General features: G+C 42.7%; 1 protein-coding gene across 4 annotated transcripts in view; it reads right to left on the bottom strand.

Moving 5' to 3' along the window:
* lypd6 (LY6/PLAUR domain containing 6) overlaps nt 1-23,600 on the bottom strand; it is a 287,688-nt gene that overhangs the window by 115,032 nt on the left and 149,056 nt on the right. For 2 of the 4 annotated variants that reach the window (XM_072257275.1, XM_072257279.1), the window contains exon 1: nt 18,271-18,399. The exons of the other annotated variants lie outside the window; for them this stretch is intronic. The gene's annotated coding sequence lies outside the window, so the exon portion shown is untranslated. Of the gene's footprint in view, nt 1-18,270; nt 18,400-23,600 lie in introns of those variants that run through there. 4 annotated transcript variants of the gene reach the window in all.

Below are 23,600 nucleotides of genomic sequence, written 5' to 3'. Positions count from 1 at the left end.
TGTTGACTGACAGAAATATTTGATGTATTTGGATGTTCAGTGGGTTTGATGTCCAGGTTTTATCTCTACATTTAAAGGTGTTATAGGCAATTTTGAGAAGGTTCAGTGTCATCAAGAGCAAGGTATTGATTGCAGACTTCAGGAAGAGGATGTTGGGAGAACATGAACCAGTTCTCTAGGAGGGGTCAGTGGTAGAAAGTTCAGGTTCCTGGGTGTCAAATTCTCAGACGACCTATCCTTGATACAAACAAGAAGAGATATCAGCTGCTGTACTTCGTTACAGAGCTCGAGGAGATTCGGTGCATCACTGAAGCTTCTTGCAATTTACTATACATTATAGTGGAAAACATTCTCTCTGGTTGCATCATAGTCTGGTATGGAAGTTCCACTTCACAGAATCACAAGAGACTGCAGAAGGGTATTGACTCATTAGCTCTCATGCACTCACCCCTTCCTGCCAGAGGACATCTTCGAGAAAATGGTTCCTCAAAATCTACCATCCACCTCCAAGGATCCTCACCATCTGGGACATATCCTCTTCCCAACATTACCCATTGGAGATGTAAGACAGGAACCTGAAGACCCACTCCAAACTAATCAAAAACAGCATCTTCCCCTTTACCAGACTTCTGAATGGTCCATTGCCACTAACTTATTATTCCTACACTGCCTCTTTTTTCCTAGACTACATTTTTGTAATTTATAATATTGTCTCTGTACTGTATTGCTGCTACTAAACAACAAGTTTAATGTCATATAAATCAGTGATAATAAATCTGATACTAAAAAGAAAATGAAAGGCTATTTTATCCAGACATAAAACCAAAACCTCTAGGGTGGGATACCAGAGATCACCCCCACTATTGAGGCCAACTAGAACTAGGACTCAGTTTCAGAATAAGGGATCACCAATTTAACTAGAATATAAAAGCAAGGATGTAATGTTGAGGCTTCACTTGGAGTACTGTGAGCATTGTTAGTGACCTGATCTATGAAAACATGTGCTGAAATTGGAGAGGGTTCAAAGAAGGTTCATGAATGATTCAGGGATCGAAAGGCTCATCATGAGGAGTGTTTGGTGGCTCTTGGCCTGTACTCACTGAAATTCAGAAGAACAAGGGGGAATCTCATTGAAATCTATTGAATGTTGAAAGGAATCAAAGAATGGATTTGGAGTGGATGTTTCCTACGGTGGGGGAGTCTAAGACCGGAGGACACAGCCTCAGAGTAGAGGGACATCCATTTAGAATAGAATCAAGAAAGAATTTCTTTAGCCAGAGTGGTAAACCTTTGGAATTTGTTGCCACAGGTGGCTCTGGGGGCCAAGTCTTTGAGTATATTTAGAGCAGAGGTTGACAGATTCTTGATTATTCAGGGCATGAAGGGATACAGGGAGAAGGCAGAAGGTAAGGGCTGAGAGGGAAAATGGATCAGCCATGATGAAATGGCAGAGCAGACTTGATGAGCCAAATGGTCCAATTCTGTTCATACACCTTAAGGGCTTACTCTAGATAGAAATAGGAGTAATTTCTCCTCTTAGAGGGTCATGAATCTTTGGAGTTAGAATCATTGCGATATATAGCATGAGAGCAAGCTATTTTGCTCACTAAGTCCATGCAGACCTTCACTCACCTGTTCACACTAACCCAACATTTATCCAATTTTACTCTCTCCCCCATTCTCCAACTCTCCCCAGTTTCTGCCACCTCCCTGTACACCAAGAACTATTCATACTAGCCAACTATCCCACCAACCCGCACACCTTTCAGACACAAAAAGGAAAAGAGCACGCAAAGGAAACCCACTCAGTCACAAATTGAATACCCAGACCCTCAGTCAGCAACAAGGTCAGGATTGACCCATAGTCTCTGACACGGAGGCAACAACTGGATTAGCTGCATCTCTGGCATTCTACAACCCAGCCTCTCAGGTCCTTCATCTTCAAACTGCAATGGTGTTCATAAATTCAGCCAAGCTGAATCAAATCACAAACAGGAGATTCTGCAGATGCTAGAAATCCAGAGTAGCACACACCAGACGCCGCTGCCATTAACAGAGAGATCCCTGGACCCCAGGTTGGGAAACCCCATGCTGAAGGAACTCAGCAGGTGAGGCAGCAGCTACGGAGAGGAATAAAGAGTTGACATTTTAGGCCAAGACCCTTCTCCTCCTCCTGAAATTGGACTGTTAATACTTTCATCACTGATTCTAACCCTTAAAAAAAAGGCAGATCCAAATTTCAAAAGCAAAATTGTAATTGAATCTATTTTAATCCTGTTTAATTATCAGAAATTTGCAAAGCTTTGAGAAAGAAAAGGCACCAGACAGACAAACAAATTTTGGGATTGGCACCGATTATCCAACAGATTTTCATAAACCTAAAAGATTTTCTTAAATATATTGAGAAAATGCAGAGCACCAGTGATCCTCGCATTACAATCGTTCAGTAATGGAATTACACACTTAAAGGATTCATACATCATGACCCAAAAATTAAAGATACAGAATAAAATTCACTCATGGAATTTATGAAAAATATGCAAATAAATTTTTTTTCCAACTCCTGATATCTTGTAAAATTGAAATAGACTTTTTTTTTTTACATAAAGGAACACATCCCCCTATCATGTCAGTGCTTTCTGAACAGAAGAACAACTTGTGTTGACTGAAGATGAATCCAGCCAAAAATATATTGGACAATAAAGAATGAATTATTTGTATTTCTTCTATCCCCACCCCCACACAGTGTGGGTGGGAGTGCTTTTTGGAGAAAGGACAGACCACCATTACATTAATGCAACAAACTGGGAAATACATTTAACAAAAGTTTGTAATATGAAACCCAAACTATATTTCATTAGGAGTTTGAGGAGATTTGGTACGTCACCAAATACACTTGCAAATTTCTACAGATGAATTGTGGAAAGCATTCTAACAGGCTGCATCACCATCTGGTACGCAGAAGGGGAGGCGGGGGTTACTGCACAGGATCAGAAAAAGGCGCTAAAAGTCGTGAACTCAGTCAGCTCCATCGTGGGCTCCATCAGGGGTCTGTGGGAGGAGCCACAGGGGCAGTCAGCAGAGGGGCGTGTCCAGACAGGAAACCCAGTTTTTATATATATATATATATATATATATATATACATACACATATATATGGTTTACCACAGATACCATCAGAAAGGAGGTACAGAGGCCTGAAGGCACATACTCAACGATTCAGGAACAGCTTCTTCCCCTCTGCATCTGATTTCTGAATGGACATTGCACCCATGAACAGTACCTCATTACTCCCCCCCCCACACACACACTTTTTGCACTACTTTTTAAATATATACCCCTTACTGCAAGTTTTATGTATTGTAATATACTGCTGCCACAAAACAACAAATTTCAGAGCATCTGCCAGTGATATCAATCCTGTTTCTGAAGGTGGCCAGAACTAATGGCACCTACAGCAGAGTCTTAGAAATATTGAGATAAATTGCAGATCACTTAGAAATAGATAAAACACATCATTAAACCTGCAGCATTACAGAAGTTGTCAACAAACTGTTATGCTGTTATGGTTGATACAAGAGCGTAGATACTAGAATCCAGAAGCACTGGAAAAAAGCCAACAGATCAGGCAGGAGAAATGAATGACTGAGTCCAGAAGAAGGGTCTTGACCCAAAATATTGAACGTCCATAGAGGTTGCCTGACCTGCTGAGTTCCTCCAGCACATTGTACCACAAGACCATTAGGAGTTCCCATTGCAATCTGCAGGTAGCTTACAAATTCTCCCTGTAACTGCATGTATTTCTCCCAGGTGCTCCGATTTCTTCTCACATTCCAAAAATTTTCAGGTTCGGGTTAGCAGGTCGTGGGCATGCTATGTTGACACTGGAAGTGTGACTGCCCCCAGAACCCCCTCGGACTGTGTTGGTCATTGATACAAACGACACATTTCAATGTTTCAACGTACATGTGACAAATAAAGCCAATCTAAACTTAAATTCTCTGCAAGAAAACAGCCTTTTTTTTTTAAAAAAAAGAAATGCATGCAGGTAGCAAACGAAGTGGAAATGGCAATTCACCACGGCACAGCTTCCCCCGGCCAGCTATCACAGCATTCACCTCCCCAATCCCACTCCTGCTACTCCAGACCACCCCGTCATGCGAACGATTCAGATCAACTCGCATCTTACCAGGTTCCTTTGGCGTACTTCATACTGCAATTTTCAGTGCAAGATATCTTCAATGCCATGGACTACAGAAATTCACAGCACAGGGTCCTCAACCAAAAAAAATCCCTCACACAATGCTGCTTTTGTTTCAAAAAAAACTTTTAAACATACTAGAAAAGGATATATTGAGGGGGAGCAAATACAGAGGGAAAGAGGCGGGCACAGAACTTAATCGCCACCTTGGATCACTTGGTCAAAATGACTTGTTACAAAGTTCAAAGTAAATTTATTATCGAAGTATGTATATGTCACCATATACAACACTGAGATTCACTTTCTTGTGGGCATTCATAGAACGAAGACATACAACAGAATCAATGAAAAACAACACTCCGGGGCAGCAGAGTAGTGTAGTGGTTAGCACAACACCTCACAGTACAGGCATCCAATTCCCGCCACTGCCTGCAAGGAGTTTGTATGTTCTCCCCGTGGGCTTCCTCCAGGTGCTCCGGTTTCCTCCCACAGTCCAAAGACGTACCGGTTAGTAAGTTAATTGGTCATTATAAATTATCCTGTGGCTAGGCTAGGGTTAAATTGAGAGATTGCTGGACAGCATGGCTCAAAGGTTCAGAAGGGCCTACTCCACACTACGTCTCAATAAATAAGACTGACAAAAAAACATGCAAAAAAGGCAAACTGTGCAAGTGAAAAGATAAGCAGAAGGGAAACCATGCAAATACAAAATAACAAAGAAAATAAGAAAACAAATAATATTGAGAATATGAGTTGTAGAGTCCTTGATAGTGAACCCTTTACAACTGGATTCCTCAATCTAACCCTTTAGATTGGAGTGAAGGAGTGGGTGAATTCTGGCAGATTCTGCCCTTCTTTAAAGGGTTTGTTAGGCACTTAAAGATAAAAAGGTCAAGATAAATAAGAGGAAAATGGGAATGCATGCTTGAGGGGTATCAACACCAAGACTGAGCAGCAGGTTTTCACGTTAAACCACACTGTAAATTGCTTTTTACTGAAGCAACAGATAGTTTAAAAGAAATAAATCCAGTTTTGTACTTCAAATGCATTCCTCTGTGCACAAAGTGAAAGACTATATCGCAGAGAATTAACATATAATAATGCCTTTGTAGCTGGATGTCATTTTTAAAAAACACATTTGGATGTCTACTCTCCCCCTCACAACCCTGCACAAAAGATTGGAAGCCGAGAAAAGTAGCCCTGATTTAGAAGTCACTTGGGAATTTAAAGCTGTCAAAGCCCCCAGGGTTCTCTTACTAGCAATCTGGCTCCTTCTGTTACATTACCATTGAGAAACAGTAATGATGAGATTATTGGCTTCTTGTGTGTCTGGACCGCAGGCCCCATTAAAATCCCACCACTGACTGTATGTAATGGTTTAGCCTGGATTTGTGTTAAATTGTTCAACTTTAAGAAAGAAAGACACTGCCTCTGATTGTATACAGTCTTCGTCAGCAGCTGCTGAACCTGGTATTTATCCTGCTAATGAAGCACTGCGCAATCCAAAACAAAAATCAGAGCTGTGCTGTGGAGAGGGCAAGTTCTTTGCTAGTATTCTCCCAAGCTGAAAATAGCCAAAACCTTCTGCGGATTAACTTCACCGTAAAGATTAAAATGGTAGAAAGGACTGTCGAGGTAGCTCAAATTCTAAATGTGTTCCTCTGGTACACACACAAAAAAAAACGCCAGTGTAATTTCCAAAAGACAAAAAGGGAAAAGGAAGAGGAAAGGAGAGATGACAATCAAGTTAATGGGAAAGCTGGTCAAAAGGGAAGGCGGCTGATCAAAAGGGAGAGGGGAGACTGCAAAATGGCAGAGGGATTTGCAGAACAGCCCTTCAGAGGGTGGTGACTGTGTGGTCAAGGGCATAATCATTAAAAGCAAACCCACAAGCAACAAAAGAATTTGAGTTTTTCCAAATTACAGATGATATCCTGCATTTATATAGCCACTGTGTCGCAGAAAACATCCACAGCCACTATACAGAGTTCAAAAATTTCTAAGTAAATTTATTACACGTGCCAGTGCTCAGAGCGATCAAAAGTGGAAAGGGTGAGCAATTTCAAGTTCCTGGGTGTCAACATCTAGAACCATAGAACACAGGCCATTCAGCCCTTCTAGTCTGTGCCGAAACTTTATTCCACTGGTCCCATTGACCTGCTCCCAGTCCATAACCCACCAGACCTCTCCCATCCATGTATCTATCCAATTTATTCTTAAAAGTTAAGAGTGAGCCCTGAGGATCAATCCTGGGTCCAGCATATCAATGCAGCTACAAAAGGCGGCAAAACAGTGGCCAGATTTCATTAGGAGTTTGGAGGAGGTCTGGTACGTTACCAAAGACACTCGCAAGTTTCTACAGATGAACCTTGGAGAGCATTCTAACCGGCTGCATCACTGTTTGGTACGGAGGGTGGGGCTGCTGCACAGGATCAAAATAAACTGCAGAAAGTTGTGAACTCAGTCAGCTCCATCATGGGCACTAGCCTCTGTAGTCTCCAGGACATCTGCAAGGAGCGATGCCTCAGAAAGGAGGCATCCATCATTAAGAACCCCGCTTCACCCAGGACATGCCCTCTTCTCATTGTTACCATATGGGAGGAGGCACAGAAGCCCAAACAGGGTTCAGGAATGATTCAGGAACAGCTCCTTCCCTCTGCCAGCAGATTTCTGAATGGATATTGAACCCATGAACATTACCTCACTACAATTTTTTGCACTACTTAATATCTATAACCATTTAATATCTATATACTTACTGTAATTCAGTTTTTACTATTATGAATTGCAATGTACTGCTGCCACAAATTCATGACATGTGCCAGTGATATTAAACTGATTCTGATCAAAATATGAACATGTCACCAAATACCACCCTGAAATTCACTTTCTTGAAGGCATTTGCAGTAGAACAAATAAGTACAATAGAGTAAATGAAAAACTACACACAGAAACTGACAAGCGACGAATATACAAAGGCAAACTGTCCGAATACAAAAAAAAACTAAAAGCTAGTAATACACACCTAAATAAAGCAGGAGCACAATCAGACAGAAATGACACAGAACCAGGGATGGATACGTGACGACGAGCAGCTGAAAGATTAATCGAAACTGAGCGATTTTAAGCAATGATTTCAATAGGAAAAGAGGAAGCATAAATGAACCAACCCATTTAATTTCAAAACGCCACATCTCAAAGAAAGCAGGCGCATTTCATCCTACAACTACAGGCTACGGATTTTCAATTCTCGGTGATAAGGCAATTACAGAAAGTAGTTAAACACAGACTGATTGTCTTAGTAGGCTCTATACACTGCGCGGAAACATCTCATACGATTTTTGTTGAGCTAAGATGATAACACGAGCCCCAGGGCTCCTTCCCGTGAATCAGTCAGAACTTGCTTCACATTAACTCTTTCACTAACTGTTCACTGTACTCCCTGTCCAGTATAAAAGGAGCTCTTTAGCCACTCACATCGATAAATGAACTTATCTCACCTTTCATCTGCCTGCTAGAGTCACGTTTTCCCTAATTAAAACAGAGCTAATGAATGGAAGCAACGGTCAGAGTGCCCACACAGAGAGCGCAGCACCTTCATTTCTGGTCTACTATGCTCTCGCCCCAATCACAGGTTTGAACTTCAATGAAGGATCAGACTCCCAACGCTGGGGGACGATCAGAGCCGAAGATAATACTGTAGTGCGATAAAAGAATGCTGCAGGGCATTTTCTTTAGACCATAACATCGGAGTCCTGGCAGTACAGGCACCGAATTGTAGAGGAGTCTGACAAAACTCCTTAAAATGGTGCCCAGCAGCAGATATCCACCGGGTACAAAGCTCACTGCTTTTTAGGTTTGTGGGGATGATTTTTAAAAGGACAGCGTGGAACATTGGCGTCTGGTTAGGGTTTAGGGTAAAGGATTAAGGGAAAGAGGGGTCAGGGGCAATAAGTGGAGAGCTGGGGGATGAAGCCAGAGGTCGATGCTCTGGGCAGAATGCTCCTTAGGCCAGAGCTCAGCGATCCTCGAGGATGGCAGTCTGAGCTCTGCAGACACAAAGAACGAGGGCCAATGATTCCCCAGGTCAGAGGTCAGCAAGTGCTGGGACTGGAGGCCCAAGTTTGGTCGGCAGGTTCTGAAGTCTGAGACCCATGATTGACGCACCCTGTGGGCAAAACCCAGAGGCCCCTGATCAGCAAGTTCTGGGCTCAAAAACCTGAAGTCTGCAAGTCAAAGTCACTAGGTGAGCAGTTCCTGAGAGAGAAGGCCATAGTCGATGAGTACTGGGAGTGAAACCCAGAAGTTAGCAGGTTGTTTTGCTGAACACTGTGGTCATGCTATGTTGGCATCAGAATGTGTGGTGACACTTGGGGGCTGCCCCCAAGACAACCTTCAGTTGCGCTGGTTGTTAACACACAAATGATACATTGCACCATATTGTTTCAAGGAACCACAAGATATAGGAGCAAAATTAGGCCATTTAACCTATTGAGTCTACGCCGTCATTTCACTGTGGCTGATCAACTTCTCTGTCAGCTCCATTTCTCCTGGCTTCTCCCCGTATCTCTTCATGCCCTAACTAATGAAGAATCTATCAACCTCTGCCTTAAATACATATAAAGACTCTGCCTCCACAGCCTCTAGTCGCAACAAATTCCACAGATTCTCCACTCTCTGGCTAAAGAAATTCTTCATCTCCATTCTAAAAAGGACTCCCTTCAATTCTGAGGCTATGTCCCCTGGTCATAGACTCATCCATCATAGGAAAGATCCTCTCCACATCCACTCTTTCAAGGCTTTTCAATGTACATGCAATAAGTAAATCTAATTTGCAATTAAACTACAAATATGCCCACAACGGTAATGACAGCTTGTGGTAAATAGGTTTGGAAGCTGTTCCACTACACAATAAGATCAGAATGGTCAGCTGAACTTGCAACTCTACCCTTTATGTATCAAGCTCTTTCTCTGCCTCACATTTAGTGTCTGCAGATTTCTGTAAAGCTTTTGCAATCAAAGTACAGCTGGAACAGATCAACTGTTACTGTGATCATTAATTCTCTTGTTCCCAGATGATATTTCAGCAGTGTCAGAGTCATGGGGTACCGGGAGGAGATGCATCTCTACCAAAGGAGGTGCAAGACACTCCTTCCCTCCGCTAGCCTGGTCACACTTGGGCAAGGTGCAAAACCTGCTTAGCCCCCACCCCCCCCCCACCCCCAGATTAGCATCACATGAAGTCACGGGAGCAGGTGGCAGATGGTCGTATGGGTAGCTGGGGCATTTCACAAGGCCTGCTAATGGGACCACTGATGCCAGGCAGAGAATCTCTGAAAGAGTATTGATAATGGTAAAGACACTGTCCAAAAGAAGGCAATAGCAAAGCACTTCTGCAGAGAAATTTGCCAAGAACAATCACAGTCGTGGAAAGATCATGATCACCTACGTCAATACAATACGGCACATAATGAACGATTAGTAATGCACATGATACACATCTACAAGGAACTCTGCATATGACAATATAGTACTTCCCCTTTGAGAACCAAAACTCATACAAGCCAAAGCAATTATGTCCTCACAATACAAACTATCTACAGCACAAATTCAGTTATGAATACATTGTTGTATTTCCCTCTCCAATTGATTAAAGAGATTAACATTATTTGTCACATGCTCTTGGAAACACATTTGCATCCAATCAAATTGGCAAGAACTGTGCTGGGCATTCTTTGTTGTTTATATAATTCATTATGGGTTATATATAAAAATACTGAATTGCATACACCATTCTACATGAAACGTGCATGCCTCACTTAAACTAAACTCAAAGTTAGACTTACATTTCAGACACCTGTGTCTTCCATTGAATTTTTTTTAATATTTTGAAGTTATTAGAGATCATGTGAATCAGAGGTGCAAATGTACGCACATTTTTGGTGCCAGCTGACGAACCCTAACCCATACATCTTTGGACAGTGGGAGGGAACTGGAGCACTCAGGAAATCCATGCAACTCACAGGGAGAACATCCCAACTCCAAACAGACAGTGGTGTGTGTTGTATAGACAGACAGATACTTTATTGATCCCATGGGAAATTACAGTGTCACGGTAGCATTACAAGTGCACGGATACAAAATATTAAAGAGAAGAAAGAATAAAAAAAGTTAATAGGAAGGGGTGATCACTTCCCCGGCTAGTGGTTGGCTCATTATATTGCCTAATGGCTGACAGCAAGAATGACCTCGTATAGCGCTCTTTGGAGCAGCACAGAACCCATTACTAAAGGTGCTCCTCTGTTCAGACAAGGTGGCATGCAGAGGGTGGGAAACATTGTCCAGAATTGCCAGGATTTTCCAAACGGTCCTCTGTTCTATCACAGGTTCCAGTGTGTCCAGTTTGACTCCCATAGCTGAGCCAGCCTTTCTGATCAGTTTATTGAGCCCGTTGGCATCACTCATGTTGATGCCATTTCCCCAGCACACCACCACATGGAAGATTGTACTGGTGACAACAGACTGGTAGAACACGTGAAGGAGAGACCTGAATACTCCACAGGGCCTCAGGCTCCTCAGGAAGTAGAGGCAACTCTGACCCTTCTTGTTGGTGCTCCACTCAAGTCTGTCATCCAGGTGCAGCCCCAGGTACTTGTAGAACCTCACCATCAAAAGTAACAGGGAGCAGAGCAGGCTTAGTCTTCCTAAAGTCCATCACCATCTCCTTCATCTTACTGATTTTTATTTAATATTTATTGCTGTAGTTAATATTTCAGATATAGTTATCTTCCAAATATATTCTTCCATTAAGCATTCTTTGTTGTTTATATAATTCATTATGGTTATATGTAAAAGTATGTGCAACACGCACAACATGCTGGAGGAACTCAGCAGGTCAGGCAGGATCCGTGGAAACAAACAGTTAACGTTTCGGGCCGAGACCCTTCATCAGGACTGGAGAGGGAGGGGGCAGAGGCCCTATAAAGAAGGTGGGGGGAGGGTGAGAAGGAGAAGGCTGGTAGGTGCCAGGTGAAAAACAGGTAAGGGGAAAGATAAAGGGGTGGGGGAGGGGAAAGGTAGGAAAGGTGAAGGAGGAATAGGGGAAACACAATGGGTAGTAGAAGGAGGCAGAACCATAAGGGAGGTGATAGGCAGCTGGGGAAGGGGGCAGAGTGAAACTGGGATGGGGGAAGGGACGGGGAGGGAATTACCGGAAGTTGGAGAATTCAATGTTCATACCAAGGGGCTGGAGACTACCCAGACGGTGTATGAGGTGTTTCTCCTCCACCCTGAGTTTGGCCTCATCATGGCAGTAGTGGAGGCCATGTATAGACATACCTGAATGGGAATCTGAAGTAGAGCGGAAGTGGGTTCCCTCCCTACTGATCTCCCAGCCAGCACTTATCCCTGCAAGTGTAAGTGCTACACCTGTCCCTATACCTCCTCTCTCACCACCATTCAGGGCCCCAAACAGTCCTTCCAGGTGAGGCAACATTTCACTTGTGAGTCTGTTGGGGTCATCTATTGCATCCAGTGCTCCCAGTGCGGCCTCCTCTACATCGGTGAAACCCGACGCAGATTGGGAGACCGCTTTGTCCAGCACCTCCGCTCCGTCCGCCACAACAGACAGGATCTCCCGGTTGCCACCCACTTTAATTCTGCTTCACATTCCCATTGGGATATGTCCATACATAGCCTCCTCTACTGCCATGATGAGGACAAACTCAGGTTGGAGAAGCAACACCTCATACACCGTCTGGGTAGTCTCCAGCTCTTTAGCATGAACACTGAATTCTCCAACTTCTGGTAATTCCCTCCCCGTCCCTTCCCCCATCCCAGTTTCACTCTGCCCCCTTCCCCAGATGCCTATCACCTCCCTCATGGTTCCACCTCCTTCTACTACCCATTGTGCTTTCCTCTATTCCTTCTTCACCTTTCCTGCCTATCACCTCCCTGCCTCCCTTCCCCCATCCCTTTATCTTTCCCCTTACTGGTTTTTCACCTGGTACCTACCAGCCTTCTCCTTCCCACCCTCCCCCCACCTTCTTTATAGGGCCTCTGCCCCTTTCCCCTTCAGTCCTGACAAAGGGTCTTGGCCTGAAACATTGACTGTTCATTTCCACGGATGCTGCCCAACCTGCTGAGTTCCTCCAGCGTGTTGTTTTGACCCCAGCATCTGCGGAGTATTTTGTGTAAAAGTATGTGAATTGCATACATCATAACACTACCACATGATATGTACACAGCGTACTTAAAGATGAAGTTAAGATTCACATTTTGGACTCCCGTGTCTTTGTTTTAATTAGTTTAAAGTTTTGAAATTACACAACATAACAGTGTGGAGCAGAGGGGCTTAGGAGTCCCTTTCCCAAGATGTTAACTTGCAGGTTGAGACGGAGGTAAGAAATGCAAATGTAATGTTAGAATGAATTTGAGGGGACGAGAATATAAAAGGAGGATGTAATGCCGAGACTGTATAAGGCATTGGTCAGACCACACTTTAGAGTATTGTGAGCATTTTTGACCCCTTATCCAAGAAGGGATGCATTGACTTTGGTGAGGGTCCACAGGAGGTTCACATGAATGATCTTAGAAATGAAAGGGTTAACTTATGAGGATTGTTTGATGGCTCTGGGCCTGGAGTTCAGAAAGCGATTCTCCATTTCCACCTTGGAAGTAAAAATAAAGCTCAAAGTATGTACATGTCACCATATGCAATCCTGAGATTTCTTTTTGCGGGAATACACAATAAACCTAGAATAGAATAATAACCATGAAAGAATCAAAGAAAGACTGCACCAACTTGGGTGTGTAACAAGTGTGCAAAGATAAGAATAAGTAATAATAAATAAACAAACAAGAATTATGCCCAGAATGAAACTTTCTCACTTTCTTAATGTGCCAAATATCAAATTTATTCAATCAAGTAACTTCAATTATATTTTATCATCCATGCAGTCACACCCTGAACTAAAGGTCAATGTAGACCAGGGGTTCCCAACCTTTACGCTATGGACCCCTACCATTAACCAAAAGGGTCTAAGGATCCATGATCTAGACAGATCGGTGCGAAGAAGAAACAAACACTGCCACCATGCATCAGCTGCAATTTGCCTTCCACTGAAACAGGCACAATCTCACTGACTCTCCACTCCAGAGCACACAGACAAAAGAAAAACACATCAGGCTTCGATTTATCAGCTCACTGTTCAATATTATCATCCCCTCAGTGTTAATCACCAAGCTTCACAAACCTGGGCCTCTGTACCTCCCTCTGCAAGTGGATCCTTGACTTCCTCAATGGGAGACCACAGCAAATGCAGGTCGGTAATAACATCTTGCTGACAATCAGCTTTTGCATACCTCAAGGGCCTGTGCTTAGGCCACTGCTCTACTCTCTCTACACTTATTATTGTATAGCTAAGCACAGCTCAAATGCCACTTATAAATTTGCAGATGTCACCACTGTTACCGGTAAAATCTCAAACGGCAACAAAGAAACACAGGGCATCGAACAAAAACAGCAAGGTCAACAATTTGATTCTGAACTTCAGGAAGGAGACGTTGGATGAACTCATTAAGGCACAGTTCTAACTTGGGTATTGCATAATATACTAGATTTGATTAGGGAGTTTAAGGTAAAGGAACCCTTAGGAAGCAGTGAGCATAATGATAGAAATTACCCTGCAGATTCAGAAGGAGAAGCCAGCATCAGATGTATCCAGTATTACAGTGGAGTAATGTGAATTACAGAGGCACAAATGAAGAGCTGGCTAAAGTTGATTGGAATGGGTCATGAACAGGGATGACAACAGAACACCAATAGCTGGAGTTTCTGGGAAGATAGATACATCCCAAAGTAGTATTCCAAAGAGAGCATGAGGCGACCGTGGATGACAAAGAAAGTTAAAGACAGCATAAAAGCAAAAGAGAGAGCATAACATTAGCAAAAATTAGTGAGAAGGTAGAGGATTGAGAAGCTTTTAAAAACGAACAGAAAGCAACAAAAAACAAAAGGGAGACATGATGAAATATGAAGGCATCAAATATCAAAACAAATACCAAACAGGATACCAAACGTTTTTTCCAGATATAAAATAAAAGAGGTAAGAGGACTTATCAGACCACTGGAAAATGATGCTCCAGGAGGTAGTAATGGGGGGGGGGCAGACAAACTCAATAAATATTTTGTGTCAGTCTTCACTGAGGAAGGCACCAACAGTATGCTAAAAATGAGAGTCTGTCAGGGGTCAGTAGTTGCTTCACTAAGGAGAAGGTACTTGAGAAGCTGAAAGGTCTGAAGGTAGATAAAGTCAGCTGGACCAGATTGGGTACATACACCCCAGAACTCGGAAAGAGGTAGCTGAATAGATTGTGGAGGCATTAGTACTAATCTTTCAAGAATCACCAGATTTGAGAATGGCTCCAGAGGACCAGAAAATTACAAACACCACCCCAGTCTTTAAGAAGGGAGGAAGGTAGAAGTAAGGAAATTATAGGCCAGTTAGCCTGACGTCAGTAGTTGGGATAATACTGGAGTCCATTATTAAGGATGAGGTTTCGGGATACTTGGAGGTGCTTGGTAAACTAGGCCACAATCAGCCAGCTTTCCTCTGGGCAAAACTTCCCTGATAAATCTGGTGGAATTCTTTGAGGAAATAATAGGCAACATACACAAAAGTGTACCTTGTTTATTTGGGTTTTCAGAAGGCCTTGGACAAGGGGTGCACATGGAGTTGCTAAACAATATAAGAGCCCCTGATATTACAGGAATGATACTAGCACAGATAAAGGATTGGCTGACTGGCAGAAGGCAAAGATTGAGAATAAAAGACAGCCTATCTGGTTGGCTGGTGGTGACTAGTGGTGTTCCACAGGAATTTATGACCAACTTTGCAAATCATATGGATATAGATGGAGGTGAAGGTAGTTTTGAGGAAGAGGGAGTCTGCAGAAGTGGCAGATAGAATATAATGTAGGGTCATGCGTTTTGGTAGAGGAATAAAGGCAGAGTGTGTGTTTATTTTTAAATGGGGAGAAAGTCAGAAACCAGAGGTGCAAAGGGATTTTGGTGTCCTCATGCAGGTTCCCCAAAACTAAACTTGCAGTTTCAGCAATGGGAAGGAAGGCAAATGCAATGTTAGCATTCATTGTGAACTATTCATTATTCTGGGAATGAAAGGGTTAACATGTGAGCAGCATCTGATGGCTTTGTACAGAGTTTAGGAGAATGGGGGGGGGGGAAGAGAAGGGCAGAAGAACTCATTGAAACCTATCAATATTGAAAGGCCTAAATAGAGTGGATGTGGAGAGGAAGTTTGCTATTGTCGAGGCATCTCAGACCACAGAGGAGGAGGAAGAATTTCTTTAGACAAATGGTGAATCTCTGGAATTCATTGCTATGGAGAGCTGTGGAGGTCAAGCATTCGGTATATTTAAAGCACAGCTAGATGGGTTCTTCATGTCAGGACGTCAAAGGTGACAAGGAGAAGGCAGGAGAATGGGGTTGAAGGGGCTAATGGAGTGGTGGGGCAGATTAGAGGGGCCAGGTGGTCTTATGTTCAGGGGTGGAAAGAATGAACAGCTTCACATTCTTGGGTGAGAACATCTTAAAGGATCTATCCTGGCCCAACATAACTGATATAATCATGAAGAAGTTATGCCTGGGGCTCGACTTCATTAGGAGTTTGAGGAGATTTGGTTTGTCACCAAAAACTCTTTCAAATTTCTACAGATGTATGACGGACAGCATTCTGATTGGTTGTAGCACAGCCTGGTACAGAGGCAGCAATGTACGGAATTGCAAGAGGACACAGAGTGTTGTAGACCCAGCCAACAACACCACAGGCCTCAAGAAGACAGCATCCATCTAAAACACGGGCTCCCAACCTGGGGTGCACAGACTCCTCAGTTAATTGGGGGGGGAGTCCATGGCATAATAAAAAGTTGGGAACCCTGATCTACAAGGTTACTTGCCTTCTTCTCATTACTACCCTCAGGGGGGTGATTAACGAGCCCGAAGACCCACACACCAATTCTGGAACAGCTATTTTTCCTTCAACAGATTTCTGAGTTGTCTGTGAACACTACTTCATAATTCTTTTTCATTGCCCTATTTTGTAATTTATAGTAATTTTAAGTCTTTGCACTGTACTGCTGCCACAAACTAACAAAATATTTATTATGCTAACCTATGTCTGTAGTGTACTATATGGCAAAAAGCTGCCTTTCAACACATTTATTCTCTGTGTAAGCATGCCTATGGCAATAAACTTGAAATACTGAAGGCAGGCAGAAATAATGGCACATACCATTATTTAACATTCTTAGCTGAAGAAGGTGGAGGGGGGGAAGATGCAGAAATAGACCTCAAGCACTGGCATAAGGCCTGTTCTTCTACAATAAGAAAATCTTTCTACAACAAGAGACAGCACACTTTCAAATGTGACTGCAGGGTCTTCCTCACTGCCCCAGTGATTCAACATTCAAGTCTAACAGATACACAGGGATTAGCACTTTCACCAGCAGATTGCAAATCACCATCTTTACAATTTATTCAGCATTATCACAGTCCTTCCAACCCAAAGCCCAGACTACGTACAGACATGTAATGTCAAATAGTCTTTTGGATGCTTACATACCCATAGCAAAAAAAAAATCACTTTTTACTTAAAGCCATAATGCACCAGCCCAACATCTTGGAAAGCCCGAAAATTAAACAGTGCTCATTGTGAAAGCACAAAATTCTGACCACAGCAACAGGACTTAACTGGAGAGGTCAGGAACAATTGGGAGTATGCAGATGACTTATTATCCAGATATCATTAAGAACATTGACCCTTTTATATATAAGCCACCAACATTATTAAATGAAATGTGACAGATGATGCCTTGAATTAATCCATTTAAAAATCGGTTGGCAATGGCGCTGAAGCTGTAGTACTGTCCCTATTGGAGCCTTATCATCATGCAACACCAGAATATGCAGTCAATGGCCACTTCATTAAGTACACCTGCCCCTAATGCAAATATCTACCTAGCTAAACATATGGTAGCAACAATGCATAAAAGCATCCAGATATAGTCAAGAGGTTCATTTGTTACTCAGACGTGACATCAGAATGGGGAAACCGTGAAATCTAAGCGATTTTGACTGTGGAATGATTGGTGGTGCGAGACGATATGGTTTGAGTATCTCAGAAACTGCTGATCTCCTGGGATTTTCGCACACCACAGTCTCTACAGTTTACAAAGGAGAGTGCAACAAAAACCAAAACGAACATCCAGTGAATGGTAGATCAGTGGGTAAAAACACCTTGTTAATGAGGGACGTCAGAGCGGAATGGTCAGACTGATTCAAGCTGACAGGAAGGCGCGTTAAATAACCCACGCGTTACGACAGTGGTGTACAGAAGAGCATCTTTGAACACACAACACGTCGAACCTTGAAGGGGACGGGCTACAGCAACAGACCACAAGTATGCGCCGAATCGCCACTTACAAGAGGTATCTAACAAAGTGGCCACTGAACGTACGCAGATCCCACTGGCACCTCTTCATTTATCACACCACACCAAGCTTACATTTAAGCAAAACCTGCTGCGAATAAGCAAGGTTGGATGTAACACACCAGCTTTGTCGTGAGCGCGTTTGCAAAAAAAAAACGAGAAAATACAAAAAAAGTAAAGGAAAAAATACACAAACAACAGGAATTCTGCAGATGCTGGAAATTCAAGCAACACACATCAAAGTTGCTGGTGAACGCAGCAGGCCGGGCAGCATCTCTAGGAAGAGGTACACACTGGAACAAAATTCATCTTATCTAATTCAATGCTTTCTTGAAACTAACACATCTTCAGTGATGCAGGGTTTACAAACCAGATATACAATGTCACAGGATACATGTGCTGAAGCCATTAAATAAATTTGTAAGTGGCTCACTAAGTAATCTGGCAAAAGAATGACAAGTCAAGGTGGAGTATTGTCACAGCGTCACCAATAAACACGAGTAATCAGTCTCACTCAACAAACAGCGTCCGCAAAATAAAGGTAAACCAGTACTACCTTACCTGTCAAAAAAACATAACTGGCGAGCTTTCTTTTATTTCACAGATCCAATGATCACAGTTCTTGATTGTTTTCACATAAAGACAGTATCGCTTAGCTTCAGTGGGTTGTCCGTGATTTGCTCCTTCAACTCCGACTTTGAAGTGCTATGTAGCCTGTACTCAATGTACGTGCAGTCTTGTTAGCCAAAGTAACCAATCGACATTCCCGGTGGGTGGCTGAGCATAAGAGCTTTTCTCTGATTGGCTACTGATTAACACAGCAGCCCAATCAGCTGCAAAACTGCGTTCACTCCTTGTCTGTCTCCTTTCAAACCCGAGTAAAATTCATTTGGATCTAAATTGTGAATGAAGTCATCTGCTCTCTCATGACAAACTAATCCTCTGCGGGTGCTTTACATGTTGCTAACCAGATATGTGTTTTTGCCTGTGGGATGACTGTTCCTTTTATACATACGCAGCTTTTCCTCTACAGCAACTCGGAGTTCAGTAAACAGCGAGATTCCTCTTCGTACGAAATCTGTTACTTCCAGGCTAATTAACCTCTTAATTCCACAGGATTTTTCATCCAACGTCACACCCATCTACTTAAGTAAATTAGCAGTGTTTTTGCAGTACAAGTCACAGGACTGGAACTTGTGGATGTGTAGTTTTTAACTCCACAGTGAACCTTGATCTCACAGGCACATGGGATAAAGGAGCCTTTATAAAACTCGCAGACTCCAAGGAACTGATAACGTACAATATTAGCCTCCCAGAGCAGAAACCAAAATCAGAGATGGCAAAGGTAAAATAATCTTAGAAAGAGAAATTCCTCTGTACAACTGGGCTATTCGAAGTTTGTTTAACCCAGGAGAAATAATAAGGTGCACACCTTTGGTTATCTTGGCACTTATGAGGGAGTTTGGCTTTTTTTTTTGCCCTTTTAGCACTTTCCCTTCAATAAATGTCAACAGTAATGCAAAGTTCAAGGTAAATTTTTTATTGTCAAATTTCATATGTGTCACCATATACAATGCTGAGATTTATTTTCCTAAAGGTACACTCAACAATCTATAAAATAATAACTATGACAGAATCAATGAAAGACTGCCCAACCAAGGAGTTTAACCAAAGTACAGAAGACTACAAACTGTGCAAATGTGAAAAGAAGAAATATTGAGAACATGAGATGAAGAGTTCTTGAAAGTGAGTCCATAGATTGAGAGGACATTTCAGTGATGGGACATGTGAAGTTATCCCCTTCGGTTCAAGAGTCTGATGGTTGAGGGGGTAGTAACTGTTCCTGGACCTGGTGATGTGAGTCCTGCGGCTCCTGTACCTTCTTCCCGATGGCAGCAGTGAGAGGAGAGCATAGCCTGGGTAGTGGGAGTCCCTGATGATAGATGCTGCTTTGCTGCGACAGTGTTTCGTGTGTACGTGTTCAGTGGTTGGGATGGTTTTACCCGTGATGGGCTGGGCCATATCTACTGCTTTTTGTAGGGTTTACATTCAAAGGCATTGGTGTTTCCACACCAGGCTGTGACGCAATGAATTTCTGCCTCGCTAGTCTGAAAGAACTCTTATTCACTCATATTTCTTCTACTACACAGCTTCCCCTGAAACCTAAAGACCAACACTTCTAAATGAAATCTGTGACCCCTGGTAACCTTAAAAACAAATTCACACATATGCCATATTCGCTTTGCTCTGGAAGAGACTTCTGCTAAAGCTGCAGGTGTTAGGCCAAGTGCTGCAGCTATAAAAACGTGTATTTGATCAATAAAGCAGCTCATATTGCAACTAACGCAAACTCGAGGAAATCTTCAGATGCTGGAAATTCAAGCAACACACACAAAAAATGCTGGTGAACTCAGCAGGCCAGGCAGCATCTATAGGAAGAGGTGGTCGACATTTCGGGCCGAGACCCTTCGTCAGGACTAATTGAAAGAAGAGATAGTAAGAGATTTGAAAGTGGGAGGGGGAGGGGGAGGGGGAGGTATATTGCAACTAACAAAGTCTTTGGCTATGCTCTTGTCACAGTCCTGAGGTTAATGATCACTTTGTTTATGGTATGATTATGAACATCATTAGGCTGAAGTTCAACACTTCAAAAGTAAATATTTTATCAAAGTATATGCTGTATATGTCACCATATACTACCCCGAGATTCATTTTCTTGCAGGTATTCACAGTAAAACGAAGAAATACAATCGAACCAATGAAAAACTACACAAAGGCCGATCAGCAACCAATGTGCAAATACAAAATGAGTAAATAAATACAACTGAGAACATGAGTTGTAAATTCCTTGGAAGTGAATATCAGTTGTGAAATCAGTTCAGCATTGAGGTAAGTAAAGTTATCCACCCTGGTTCAGGGGCTTGATGGGTCAATGCTGTTTTGATGCCATTAAAACATTTCTAGGCCACATTGTTTAAATATGTAACTTTTTTTTTACATATTATCTGTTACCATCCTCAATTAAGTTTAGTCATAGGAGTTCACGTGGTTAGGCCAGGGGCTTGTGGTGGTGGTGGGGGAAGTGTTTGGACAAAGAAGAGGATCCTTAACATGGGAGGGAAGAGCCTATCTGAAGACCTGGGGATTCAGCTCCAGCTCTTCCCTACTCCATCCACAATAAAGTTCTGGGATACTGAAACCTCACCTGCACTGTGCTTCATCAATCCTGAAAAGCCTGAAGCACGCTTAATATCTGCAATCCCCAAGCATGACCAGTTTTCAAACATGGCCTAAAGCAGGAGTTGGGCTCATCAATAAAGGAAGACTTTACATTTACGCAGAGCCTTTAACAACCCTTTCAAGTGTGTTATAGCCAATAAAGTGGTTTAAGGTCTAATTACTCTAGGAAGCAACACCATCGCCTCTCACACAGCATGATTACCCGTACAACCATACCTGAAGAGCCACAGAATCTCTCTTAAATTACGATAATCAAGGTAACATAATTGCTAGCTAGAAGTGAATCCCTTTACATTTCTTCAAAGGATCTTTTACCTGTGCCTGAGAGAGTAGATGAACCTTCAGGTTAACACCCCGTCAGAGAGAGAGCATGATCATTAGTGCCACAAACTCTCGGGAGAATGCACTGGTTTCTCCCAGTATCCAGGATTAGCAAACCAATCTCAATGGCTGCTCTTTAACCGTAAGGTCAGTTTCACTGATGGATTCAGCCTGGAAAGCATACAGAGCAGACAATGACTAACCATTCATTTGCAGCTCAGCAAACTGCACTCCTTCCTGCACGGGACTTGGTGCTTTTCCCATCAATCATACCATGTAGCATCTCTCAGGTAGGCTGTCAATTGAGTCCATCAGTGAGCCTGACCATACGGCTAAAGAGCATCAGTACCCTGCAAATGAGATTGGTTTGCTAAAGCAGAAATATTGCAAAATAAACCTGTGATATGATGAAAGACTGGATCGACTAGGCTTATACTTGTTGGAATTTAGAAAATTGAAGGGGGATCTTATTGAAACCTATAAGATCCTAAAGGGATCGGACAGGCTAGATGCAGGAAGATTGTTCCCGATGTTGGGGAAGTCCGGAACGAGGGGTCACAGTTTGAGGATAAAGGGAAAGCCTTTTAGGACCGAGATTAGGAAAATCTTCTTCACACAGAGAGTGGTGAATCTGTGGAATTCTCTGCCACAGGAAACAGTTGAGGCCAGTTCGTTGGCTATATTTAAGAGGGAGTTAGATATGACCCTTATGGCTAAAGGGATCAGGGGGTATGGAGGGAAGGCTGGTACAGGGTTCTGAGTTGGATGATCAACCATGATCATACTGAATGGCGGTGCAGGCTCGAAAGGCCGAATGGCCTACTCCTGCATCTATTTTCTATGTTTTCTATATTTCTATGGTAAGAAAAATCTTCTCGGGGAGTAATAGTACATTGAATTTACAGAAAGAGCCAAGAGGATCACTAGGGTTGCCCCACTCCCCCTCCATTTGAGGCATTTATCAGGAGCGTTGTAGACAAAGGGCCCAAAGCATTGTAGAGGATCCGTACCAGCCATCCCACAGTCTATGTGCCCCACTACCATCAGGAAGGAGGTAAGGAGCACCAGGACAGTATTGTCAGAGTGAGTTACAGCTTCTTCCCTCAGGCTGTGAGACTAAAGAAAGCCCGAGGACTCGTCACTTGTACAGTGAACTGTCTATATTTACCTGCACTGTGTATTACGTTCAATTTGAATTATACTCAGTGAACTTATTTAAGGTAATTTGTTTTATGTGCTATGTGTGATATATGTTTTGTGGGTGCACTGTGGAGTGGAGGGCCATTGTTTCGTTTGGTTGTACACATATATAGTCTGATGACAATACACTTGAACTTGAGTTTGAAGATCCAAAATAAGTCAAACAGCTTCCAATACAGATAGCTGACCATAATCTTAAGTCTTTCATAGATTATATTGACATAGATATGGGCAAGGCCATTATCAAAAAAAAATGCAGTTTCATAAAAAATTTGGTGAATGTAATAAGACCATTAAGAAATTAATATCCTCTGGTTCAACAGAATGCACGAAAGTAACACAATTCCCTTGACCAATATGCAAATCTCAATTTGCAGCACGGTAGCGTAGTGGTTAGCAAATTGTACCAGAGACCCGGGTTCAATTCCTGTTGCTGTCTGTAAGGAGTTTGTACGTTCTCCCTGTGACTGAGTGGATTTCCTCCGGGTGCTCAGGTTTCCTCCCACAGTCCAAAGACGTACCAGTTGGTAGGTTAATTGGTCATTGTAAGTTGTCCCGTGATTAGGCTGGCGTTAAATCAGAGGTTGCTAGGAGACGTGGCTCAAAGGGCCAGAAGGGCCTATTCTGCAGTGTGGCTCAATAAATAAATACAAAACAGTAACAAAATCACCATGCTGCATATATTTCACCAGATCGACACTACACCTAATGCAAACAAAACCAGTCTGGTTTACTGATTTATATGAGAAGGTCATTTTGAAAACGTACCTTCGACATCCTGAGCTGCCAAGGGCTCATTTCACAATTGATATTTCACTCACCTTCACCAACACCTAAACAAAGACCCTGAATGATCCTCAGCATACTGCTTCTAAACCAAAGCTTGGGCTGCCACAGAGCTTCAAAGCCACCATGCATACAGCTCCTGATATAACTGCAATGAAAGACATTCTGATAGTCATTGATCTCAGACTGATGTGCAGACAACCCTATAGCCAGGTACAACCAGAATCACTCCCTAGCCATGTACTGGTTGAGTTAGGTGCCCTTTATCCGAAATCTGAAAACCTCTGAAATCCAAAATTTTGAGTGCTGACATGACAACACAAAAAGAAAATTTCACAAGGCAC

The sequence above is a fragment of the Mobula birostris genome, chromosome 5 (genome assembly GCF_030028105.1).
Source record: "Mobula birostris isolate sMobBir1 chromosome 5, sMobBir1.hap1, whole genome shotgun sequence".
Lineage (NCBI taxonomy): Eukaryota > Metazoa > Chordata > Chondrichthyes > Myliobatiformes > Myliobatidae > Mobula > Mobula birostris.
The sequence above is the reverse complement of the archived record's forward strand: the minus strand, read 5'-3'. Positions and strand labels throughout refer to the sequence as shown.